Source organism: Arachis hypogaea, chromosome 5 (assembly GCF_003086295.3).
Source record: "Arachis hypogaea cultivar Tifrunner chromosome 5, arahy.Tifrunner.gnm2.J5K5, whole genome shotgun sequence".
Taxonomy (NCBI): domain Eukaryota; kingdom Viridiplantae; phylum Streptophyta; class Magnoliopsida; order Fabales; family Fabaceae; genus Arachis; species Arachis hypogaea.
Window position 1 is genome coordinate 93,647,582 of NC_092040.1, and position 11,167 is coordinate 93,658,748.

General features: G+C 34.0%; 1 pseudogene; it reads right to left on the minus strand.

Moving 5' to 3' along the window:
* Positions 1-1,803: 1,803 nt before the first annotated feature.
* Positions 1,804-6,525, minus strand: LOC112803772 (large ribosomal subunit protein uL4z-like; annotated as a pseudogene).
* Positions 6,526-11,167: the final 4,642 nt, after the last annotated feature.

Genomic DNA, 11,167 nt, shown 5'->3' on the forward strand with positions numbered 1-11,167 from the left:
AATAAATTGGATGAGAATAATTTCAAGGCGTAGAAGCGTCAAGTACTCGCGTGTATCAAAGCTAACAAGCAACAAAATCATGTTATTGCACTATTAAATATAGAATGAAGGTAAAATGTCTCAAGAATTCAAAGAGTGGGAACTAGGGCGGGAAGTGAACTGAGTTGAGCCAAGTTAGACCAAGTTTAAACTCGTCTGACGAAAATTGAGCTTGGCTCACGGCTCTACTCATTAATAATCGAGTCTATTTCTTAAGCTTAAGTTTGGCCCACTGAAAGCTCACGAGCTGTCTCAAATAATAAGAACATAATCTATAATTCTATATCAATAAATTATAATTCATATATTTTAAAAAATTTTAAAAAGATCAATTTTATATATTCTCTATCTATCAATAAATTATAAATTTTTTATTTATGTCCAACATCAAAATTATATATAAAAAATAAATATAAAATTTTAAATAATTAAGATAATTATTTTATATATATATATATATATATATTAAAAATATAAATTAAATACATATAGGATGTGTATTATTATTATTATTATTATTATTATTATTATTATTATTATTATTATTATTATTATTATTGAGCCAGATCACAAGTTAATGAGTTGAACTTATCCAAACTCAAGCTCAACTCGTTTAATTTATGAGCTCAATTCCAAACTCAAGTTCGCCCCACCAGCTCATGACTTCAATTTATCGAGCTATTAACGAGTCGAGCTCGAGATATCTTGACTCATTTCCACCCCTAGTGGGAACAATGAGATGAATACTTGGTAGCTTGGATGCTTTTTGCCATGAACGCAATCTTCATGAACAAGGTAGTAGAGTTAGGGCTGCATATGGATCGGATAATATCCACATATCCGCAGTAATTATCCGCATCCGATCCAAATTCTACGGATATTATCCGATCTGCAGAGCCATCGGATTGGATTGGATGTGATCCACACTATAATAGGATCGGATTGCAGATTTGGCAGTGATATACACTACAAGAAAACAGCTCTATTGCCACGTTTTTAAAACGTGGTGAAAAGCTAAAAAAAGCGTGGCGATAGCTTTTCGCCACGCTTTTTGAGCTAACGCCACGCTTTTGAAAGGGTCATGTCTGCAAGTGCGGCGGTTGCTCTATCGCCACGCTTTTGTTGACCTATTGCCACACTTTTTACAGATTGCCACACTTAAAAGCGTGGCCGTATGCGAGAGATCTGGCCACGCTTTTGAAGCGTGCCGATAGAGAGATATGGCCACGCTTTTAAAGCGTGGCAATAGCGAGATATGGCCTCGCTTTTAAAGCGTGGCAATAGCGAGAAATACGGCCACGCTTTAAAAGCGTGGCAATAGCCTTGTCAAATTAAAAAAAAAATCTGACTTTATCTTCATTGCTGCACCCTGCACAATATAAATTTTCAGTCCTTTTTTATTTCCAAACCTATAAATATAATATGCAATTTTTATTACAAAATATATCAAGACATATAATTTTTGCTATAATTATTTTATACATTAAAAAACTAATATTTAATTACAAAATAAATCTTGAGTTCGAATAACAATGCAAATGATTACAAGCTCTATTTAAATCAAACACATAGCAGTGCAATAATGCAGCACAAATTTAAAGGTTTCAAAAAACAATGCAGCACAAATTTAAAGAACACATAATAACTTACCAACTCTTTAAAGTACAGTGCAACTAATCATACAATCAAACCCTGCACCTAAATAGTTGAAAACAAAACTATCACTATGGCAATATGGATATGAATGAAGAATAAGACAGAGAATCATACCTTGGAAACAGTGCTGCACTTCTTGTCGAGCTTCTCCTTTTTAGTCTTAACACGATGTGCCTCAGCGAGAAGGGGCATTCTCTTAGCAGCCTTAGCATAAGGATTCAACCTCAGCATCACATTCAAATTCTTGAGAGGGTTTTTCTTGAGAGTGGCCCTCTTGATCTCCTTCTTAATGGGCCTCACAACAGACTGAACCTCATCAGAGTTAATAATCCTAGCCAGGTCAGCATTCACTGTCTTTGACCTTGAAAGAATGTAACCCTTCTTCTTCTCTGATGCCTTCTGGAAGGTTCCATAGATCGAATCGAGTTTCTCGAACGCTGACTTGGTCCAAATCACGAACCTGCCAAGGTGGCCACTGGGAGCGAGCTTCAGAAGGTTCAGCCTCTCCAAATTTGCGACCTCCACGCCGGGAATGTTCCTGAAAGCCTTAACGGCCTTCGCGCCTTCAGTTCCATACATGATCAGAGGTCCCTTGCGGAAAAATGTAGTAGCGGTTCCTCATCCCCCCAACGAACAATCTCGACCACTAAATTCCACAAAAAATTTAAGGGAAAGGGAAAAAAAGAACTATAAAGGAGCTAAACTCACCAAGAAAAGCCTCTGTTGGATGTAGAAGTGGATGGTGGGAGTGTCAGAAGAGAGAGCACTGACGAGGGCATTGTGACAGAAGGGAGCGGCGAGGGAAAGGGTTAGGGGTTTGCCGCGACAGAAGGGAGTGGTGGCGAAGCGAGCTTCGATGGAGGGTTTGCGAGGGACTGTCCGAGTCACTGCCAGAGGGAGTCACCAACGAGAAGAGGGAGTGTCGGCGGAGGGACCAGGGATGGTGGGAGTGCCAGAAGAGGGAGCACCGACGGAGGCATTGCGAACGCAGGCGATGTTCTTGGAGTGCTGGGGTTCTTTGCCGTCACTGGTATTTAGGTTTATTTGCTAGTGTTTTAGTGTTTAGGAACGGCCAAGAGGTTTTCATGTAAATTGAAAGAGTTTCAAAACTATTTTGAACTTTTTTTTTCTTAAATCTTTTGGCCACGTTTTTTAAGCATGCCAAAAAAGTTAAAGGAAATGGCCACGCTTTTAAAATGTCACTGTAACAAAACTATGTCACAACACTTTAAAAGCGCCCCTGTTACCCTCTATGGCCACGCTTATGAAGTGAGGCAAAAAAAGCGTGGCCAAATCTCGAATCAATTACCACCCTCATAAAAGCATGGCCATAAACCCCTTTCGCCACACTTTTTAAGCGTAGCAAAAAAAACGTGGCAAAATCTCTAATCAACTGCCACCCCATAAAAGCGTGGCAAGAAAAAAGCGTGGCCATAGGCCTTTTTTCTTGTAGTGTATCCGCAAATCCGCACGTCTCATATAAATAGCATGGTTTAAGAAAATAAACCCTAATGTGAAATGAATTTTAGTGTGTTGTTTTATGAATTTTATGATATCTTGTTTTTAATCTTTTATGTTGTACTTTAACTTAGAATAATTAAACTTAGATCTTGTGTTATTATTTTTCTTTTGTTATTCAAGAGAACTTTTATTGATAATATTTTAGGAGTAAATAGGCTTAAACAGGTGAAAAAAATAGATTTTCTAGAGCAAAAAATGACCTTAAAACAATTTTTTTTAATTTTGCGGATATATATCCGATATCCGATCTGATATGCAAGTATGCGGATCGGATCGGATCCAATTTGTGTGCATCCCTAAGTAGAGTATGAATATGCACACAAAATTTGGGAAGCACTGGAGGAATATTTCACTTTCAAATTCAAATAAAAAATAAGAATGCTAAAGGCTCAATTAAAGATAATCAAGAAGCAAGGTACAACAACAATTGAATAATAGCCAAGTTTAACAAGGTGGCATGGAAGCAGATCTCAATACTAATTATATGATAGGATAAGGCACACAGTCTGACAGTACTTTCATCGGTTCAACCAAAACTACTACAATCCTCAATTGCAAAATTCTAATAATGGTCCCCTCCACCAAATATTGGCTTTCACCAGCAAATTCGGCACTCTCAACCTTCATATCAACCAATCCAGCAATCAAGTAGAACCAATCACAGCCCTCCTCAAGCTTTGCTTGCAACAGACAGCGGCTCTAACCAAGGGTTGTATCCAGACTCAAGAGCCTTACACCACATCACTTTTGATCAAATGAACCTAATCAACAACTCAAAGTATGAAAGACCCAAACAAATTTTTGGAGATAATAAAAATGTATGAATATTGCTAATATTGAAAGGTTTATCATATGCATGCTCTATAATAAACAAAATTTTCAAACGTCAGAATTTGCTTTATGTACCAATAATCTTAAAGAACTTAATTAGTGTCTCAAAGTTTGTATTAGACAATAGAGTCTTTTTTAAATTTTGGTTTTATCTATGTGCTGTAAAATGTCAAAAATTCAAGAAGATTCCGCTCCAAGTCAATTTTAAAAATGGTTTATATAAATTTGATGATATCCAAATAGCAAGGCCACTGCAAATAAATTTTTTGCTGTTCTTACAAATGTCAACTCGGATGGTGTCAATGACAACTCCAATTCTAACAACATTAATGCTAATGCTAGTCCCAATTCACATCACTCCCATACATGTGCATCTGATACACTAAATGCAAACAAAATCAGCAACAAATCACCAACCAACTCAGTTCCAAAAACCAATAAAACAATCTCCCTTGATCTTTGGCACAAAAGACTTGAGCACCCTTCCTATAACTTCACCAAAACTATATTAAAAAAAAAAAAACTCAAAATTCCATTCTTTCAAACCACCAAAACTCTTACTCTCTATGAACTTTGCATCATTAACAAAATTCATCAACTTCCCTTTCCTTCTTCTCAAACCAGCTATACACAGCCCTTGGATTTGGCTTGTGTAATTTTGTTTTGTTTACAGGTTATAACATTTATAGCTAACTCAACATATTAAACGAGTTGATCTGTTTATTTTTTATTTTTTATTTTTTTTAGAAAATATGTTGAGTTTGAAAAAACAAAAATAATAATTTAATAATAACCAACATTATAGTTTTGGATTGAAAATCCAAGCGTGTATAATGTGTGTGTTCATTGTGTAGAAACATAAAATATATGTATGTTCAAAACAGGCCCAAATTCTAACAAAAATATAATTATGAGTTAAATAAAAAAGTATAAATTTTAGAAAGTATAAATAATTAATCACCTAATTAAACTTTCTATTATGTTATTTTAATTAATATAATGTGAAATTAAACTAATGATATATATCTATCTATCTCTCTTCTCTTCCCATATACAAAGATAATAATAATAAATTGGTTACAAGATTTAAGTGAATCTGACTCCTAACAGCCTAATTATGCTAGCAAGATTACTTTAAAAACATACCAACTTAGCAGCCTAGATGTGTATCAATGCAAAACATATGGATGATTTCTTATTCAGCTGGAACAGCTTGATGCACTTTTACAGTTGGCTTTCAATAGTTCTATATTCTCCTCGATTAGGATCACTCACACTCAGTACCCAAATTTGTCCTATTCCTGTGCTTAAAAGAACACATCAGCAACCTCATCTATCAGAGATGTCATTTTCTTGTTCTTCACTACACAACAAAGGTCTCAATGTTATCACCGAACTAAAATCAAAAGAAAGAAGGCCATTCTATCCCTACTCTTTCTTAATCCTCACAGTACTCAACTCCTAAATTTTTCCGAAAGCACTTAATTTAACCAAAGAATTCAGAGCAACATTTATTTTAAGGTTTAAACAAGCATTCATATGGTATAAATTTAAAGTATTAAAAACACAAATTGTATTTGTATTCGTAAAATTTGTTCAGTAAAAACATTTCAGCCAATTATACTGAAATTTTATTTCTTTTCTTAGAAGTAATATAAGAGACTAGCACTTGCAATTACACTTTAACGGTATCTAACTCTTCTTTCATATTTAGACCACAAGTGAATGATATGCCAACATCATTTAAAGAACCTAAATTCATCTGACTAATCCTTATAGTATTGTTCTTAAAAACAACTATTGGAACATCTCCCATGTCTAAACTTCGAACACGACCAGAGTGCTCTTTCCCAAAAACTACTCTAAGGGCATCAAGAGGAGAATTAACAGTTGATTTTTTCATCATTTATTGACTGCTATGTACTTCAATCTTCTCCTATATATATAAAAAGAAAGAGAAAGAATTAAACATAGTATCATATTATAAAAAAGAAAGAAAAAGAAATACAAATAAGTTACTTATTGCACTTTAGTCTTACCGCTATTTCTTTAACCTTTTCATTAACATAACTTTCATCTTTTTTCTTGTGAGTGATGTCCCACATTTAAACCCTACTAACTTCTTTTTCAGTCTCTTCTGTCTAAAATTTAAAATCAATCTCGCTAGGTAATCAACATAGAATCTGTCAACTTCTGCCAACTTTTATTGGACTGGACCCAAAATCTACTAACATAAAAAAAATCATCCCAACTTAATCCTAACCTAAGCAGCTACGCCGCACTCCCCTCTCCCTCCTCTCCCATCTCACTTACAGTACCCGCAAATCCTAGACAACTATGCAACCGCCCCCTACCAGTGCCGATGAGCGTCCTCCTTGACAAGACGCCGGAGACGACAACCAGAACCATCACCAAAGAGAACCTCCGCGCCATCAACCTTCGCACAACCGCACCGGCAGTCTCGATCTGAACATCCATTCGCTACAAGACGCTGGTAACGACAACTCGAGTCACGATGCAAGGAAGACGACGAAGTCATCGGCCGTGACTCCTCTCCGTTGAAGACAACGTTACCCACCCCCACAAACCATCCCAAGTGGTCCGTTGCTGTGCAGCGCACCAACACGTCGGCACAGCTGCAACCAGCACCGCTTCCAAGACGCGTCATGCAGGTTCTTCTCCCTCTGTTGTCGTGTCTTTTGACGACTGTGTCTTTTTTAGAGGTGTCTTTTTTGGATGCATCTGTGTCTTTTGTGGTTTTGGAGGTGTCTTTTTTGTATTGGATGTATCTGCTAATAGAAGTATTTTCGGTGATATGGCGACGACGCAAGTACCACGATGACGACAGCACCTAAAGAGGAGTGGGTTGCGATCGTGGGTCTAGGAGGAAGACAAATGCTGTTCACAATAACATTGTAGGCGGTTACTCAACACAATTCTTATTATTCAAATTTTGCATTAATCTCATTTTTTGAAATTCAAATTTATTAAAATAATTTAAAATTATTAATTATTAGTTTAGTTGTCAAAAATTGACGGATTAACTCTTAGTATCTAATATTGTTCCATTTGAAATATATATTTATGAGGATAAAAACAAATTTAAAACATAAATATAGCACCTGAAGTACATATATTAAAAAAATTATCATTTTAGTCCTTCTTTTTGTAATTAATTTAGCACCTTAAGTATGAGAAATTGTTTATTTTTGCCAAATTTTTTTATTCTTCTTACAAAGATTTTACAAAATAAATTTAGACACAATTATATAAAGTCAAACATGCATTTAACATATAACAAAATTTATAAAAAGAGATCAAAAAAAAAAATATATAATAATGATTTCAAGAGAGCAAAAGAAAGCACTACTAGCTACTCCATGAGAAGCTTCAACTCCTTCGTTTTATTACCAACTCTCATGCTCTAAATAAATTTCATTCCCCCCTTCCTCTCTCTCTTTTCAATGGCTAATGAATTTTCTGAAGAATGTTCAGCTAATTCTATGCTACTTTTATTACATTGAAAAAAATAGAAAGACTCAATAAAAAAATAACAACCTCAACAAAAACTTCAAATCATCATCATCATTATAATAAAGTCAAACACTGTTTAATGCATATAAGTTTCATTTTATAAATTCAATAATGGCCGTGGGTATGGCGATAGAGACCAAAATTATTTTATACCTCCCTTCAATAAGTCTAACTAATAATAAATAATCATTCCAAAGAAAATGCAAACACCACTCCCTTACCGTTTATCTTACTAACTAGTTAAAAAAATGATAAAGCTTTTTAGTGGGTATGCCTAATGATTATATATATTCCAAAGGCGGTAAAATTAAAAATAAAGCAAAAAAAAGAGACAACATTTAACTAGGAGAATAAATATTTATCTAAGTTTCAAGCTTAAAATAATATTCTACGAATAAAGTTTATTAATCAAGAGTAATATTTTTAGTGTATTATTTATGATTTCAATTTTTTTCAATCTTGGATCATAAAACTCATTCTAAATCTTTATCCTATATTCTCTTTATTTTTTGCCAAACAATTAAAGCAAAAATCGTTTGGCCAAGTTATCACTCACTTTAAAGTAAAATGAAATCTTCAATATATAAAACAAAAAATATATATTAACCAGCAAATATAACTAAATAATGGTGACAAAATAAGATTTAGAGTTTGAATAATCTTTTTACTAGAAAAAAAAGATTTAATTACTTTGTTGGTCCTTATAATTTTGTAAATTTTTTAACTAGGTTCTTATACTTTTTTTTTTCTTTTAATTTGGTCCCTGCACCAAATTTTTTTTTTCAATTAGGTCCCTCTTAGTAGTAATTGGCTTAATTATATAGGGACCCAACTAAAAAAATTGTGCAGGGACTCAAATAAAAGGAAAAAAAATATAAGGACTCCATTGAAAAAAAAATTGATGCAGGGACTCAATTAAAAGGAAAAAAAGTATAGAGACCTAATTGAAAATTTCGCGAAACTATAAGGACTAATAGAGTAATTAAACCAAAAAAAATATTCTATTGATGTTCAAAAAAGCTCTCTGGAATGGCTAATCACTTTTCAAAACTGATTGAAAATGCTACACAATTAGTGGCCAATTACCCATAAACTCCTGCAAGGAGTTCAGCTGCTTCTCCTATTGCTGCATGCTGTTTATAAAAATTAACAACTGATGATGGCTCAGAAGAATACAAGGATTGTGATGAAGATGAATTTCTAGATGTAGTAGTTGCTGATTTGTCTAGTGAAACATTTCCAGCAGCTATTGACTTGTTATGAGATGAATTTTTAGATGTAGCAGTTATTAATTTGTCTCGGGATGAATTTGCAGCTGCTGCTGACTTGTTTTGGGAGAAATTTAATTTGTAGCTGTCGACTTGTCTCGAGATGAATTTGCAACTGCTACTGACTTGTTTTGGGAAGAATTTGTAGCATCTGCTGCTTTAAGTAGATTGTTGTACCTCTTTTGCTTTGGCATCTCTGCATAATAGATCAAATCAATAATTAATAAGTATAGAATTAAAGGTGAATTATAACTAAATGAAAAACTTAAATATAATTTTCATACCATAAATTAATTTAACCTATTAACTATTCTGACATGTGTTCGTCTTCTCTAATGTCATCATCTAATAGTTCATCATCTGTCTCATCTCTTCACAATGATAGAAGTAAAACGAATGTCTTCCAAGCTTCAGAATTCCACGGATGCCTCATCTTCAAATTTTTCTTTTCTGCCGAAGCATGCTATCACATTGATTGAGTAGTCTTAAAACACATAAATAATCGTTGAAGTCTCGGTTTTAGTGAAAAGTATCGCAAGATCTTTGTCGATTTTTTTTAGCATTGCTCCATTTAGATGTCTTGCATCTTTTGCATTCTTGCAAATCTTCATCCTCCTCCCAGCAAAAAAATTTGACAGTAATGTGGTCATCGTTGCCTAAGTGCCGTGTTTCACTGAAATCCTCTTACCGTAAAAAAATTTCGACGAAAAATTTTATACTAAATTTGGCACTAATAAAAACAGTTTTGGAGTCCCTAATTACCATTAGATTTAGGAACGAAATTTTAAATACAAAGGTAACTAATTCGAGGAATGAATTCTCGCTCGTAACCATCGAAAAAACCGCTGCTAAATCCGCTGGTAATGCTCGTTGAATTTTTTTGTAGTGTTATGTCTCAATATTATGTTTAGTTTAAGATAAATATAGAGATTGAAGGTAGATTTAAAATTTGAAAAATTAAATGAAGGTATTTTAGAGAAGAAATGTTATTAAAATTTTCGTCTCTGTCCAAAAAATTTCAATCCCCTATTCAAAAAATTTCAGTCCCCTGTGTTGTCCCCACTTTCTGGAGATATTGAAGAGATTGAAATTTTGTGTCATGAAAATAAAATTTTAGTTCCAGTTTCGGACTACTAATAAACACAATATTAAATTCTAATCCCTCAGTTTCAGTCTCAGTCTCTAAAAACAAACACAATCTATTAAAATATACGAAGGATATTTTAGTTATTTCACATAAATAGGTATTTTATGGGTACCCACAAAACAGGGACCTCTTCTCCCGTCCCCATCTTGTTTATTTAACGGGTACCCATTTTTCGCCTTTGCAAGTACAAGAAACACCCTATACCCATTCCTTTGGCAGGTCAATCTCTGCGGATACCCACTCCACAGAAAACTGGAATCCCTATCTATTAGCTTAAGTGTTTCGAAAAAATAATGTAAGACCTAGAAATTTTAGAAGACCTTATTAAGAGCTAATTTAGATTTATTTATCATTAAGTATTTTAATCTAAATTATTCTATTAAAGATAACTAAAATAAATTTTGATTAATTTAGTTTAAAATAATTTAAGGTTTTATCTGATTTTGTAATTATTGAATTATTTTCTATATTTAAATTATAATGTTTAGCAAATGTAAAATAATAAGAATTTTATATGATTTGGTTTAAATAGCTTAGATTTTGGAATTTAATACTTTAATTCTTATAAACAAAGAAAATTAATTATATTATCTCTAATCCTTTAATTAGAATATTTCATTAAAATTAATTTGTAAATTTATGATTAAATAATATTTTCTTTAAAGATAATTTTGTTGAATTAAAATTGGTTTTCAATTACTCTACTACCCCCTAATTTTAGTAAAATGACTAAACTGTCCTTAACCCTAATTCTATTATCCTCACCGCCTCTCTTTCCTCTACACCCTGCGTAGCCCCAACCCTCCTCTCCTTAATCTTTCTACCTTCCAACCATTCACAGACAAAACAAATACATTCACATACATGGAGGAGAGATCCGAGAGAGGGAGATGCGTCACCGGTAGGGCGTGGGCCGCCGTCACGTTGTCGTCGAGCTGGAGGGAGGAGCCGTCGCCGCCACGCCACACCATCGAAGCCCCACGTCATTGCCGCTGGCGCTCCCGAAGAGAGAGGAAGAACGTGCGCGAGGTTGCTCAGCCGCGAGGAGAGGAGACGCCCTTCGCTGCCGACGATCCGACCAGCTGATGCGTGAGCATCTTTTTTATCTTTTTCTGGTAATTTGTATTTAAATTGTTGAGTTTAATCAAGAATTAATTATCTTTTAGCCACT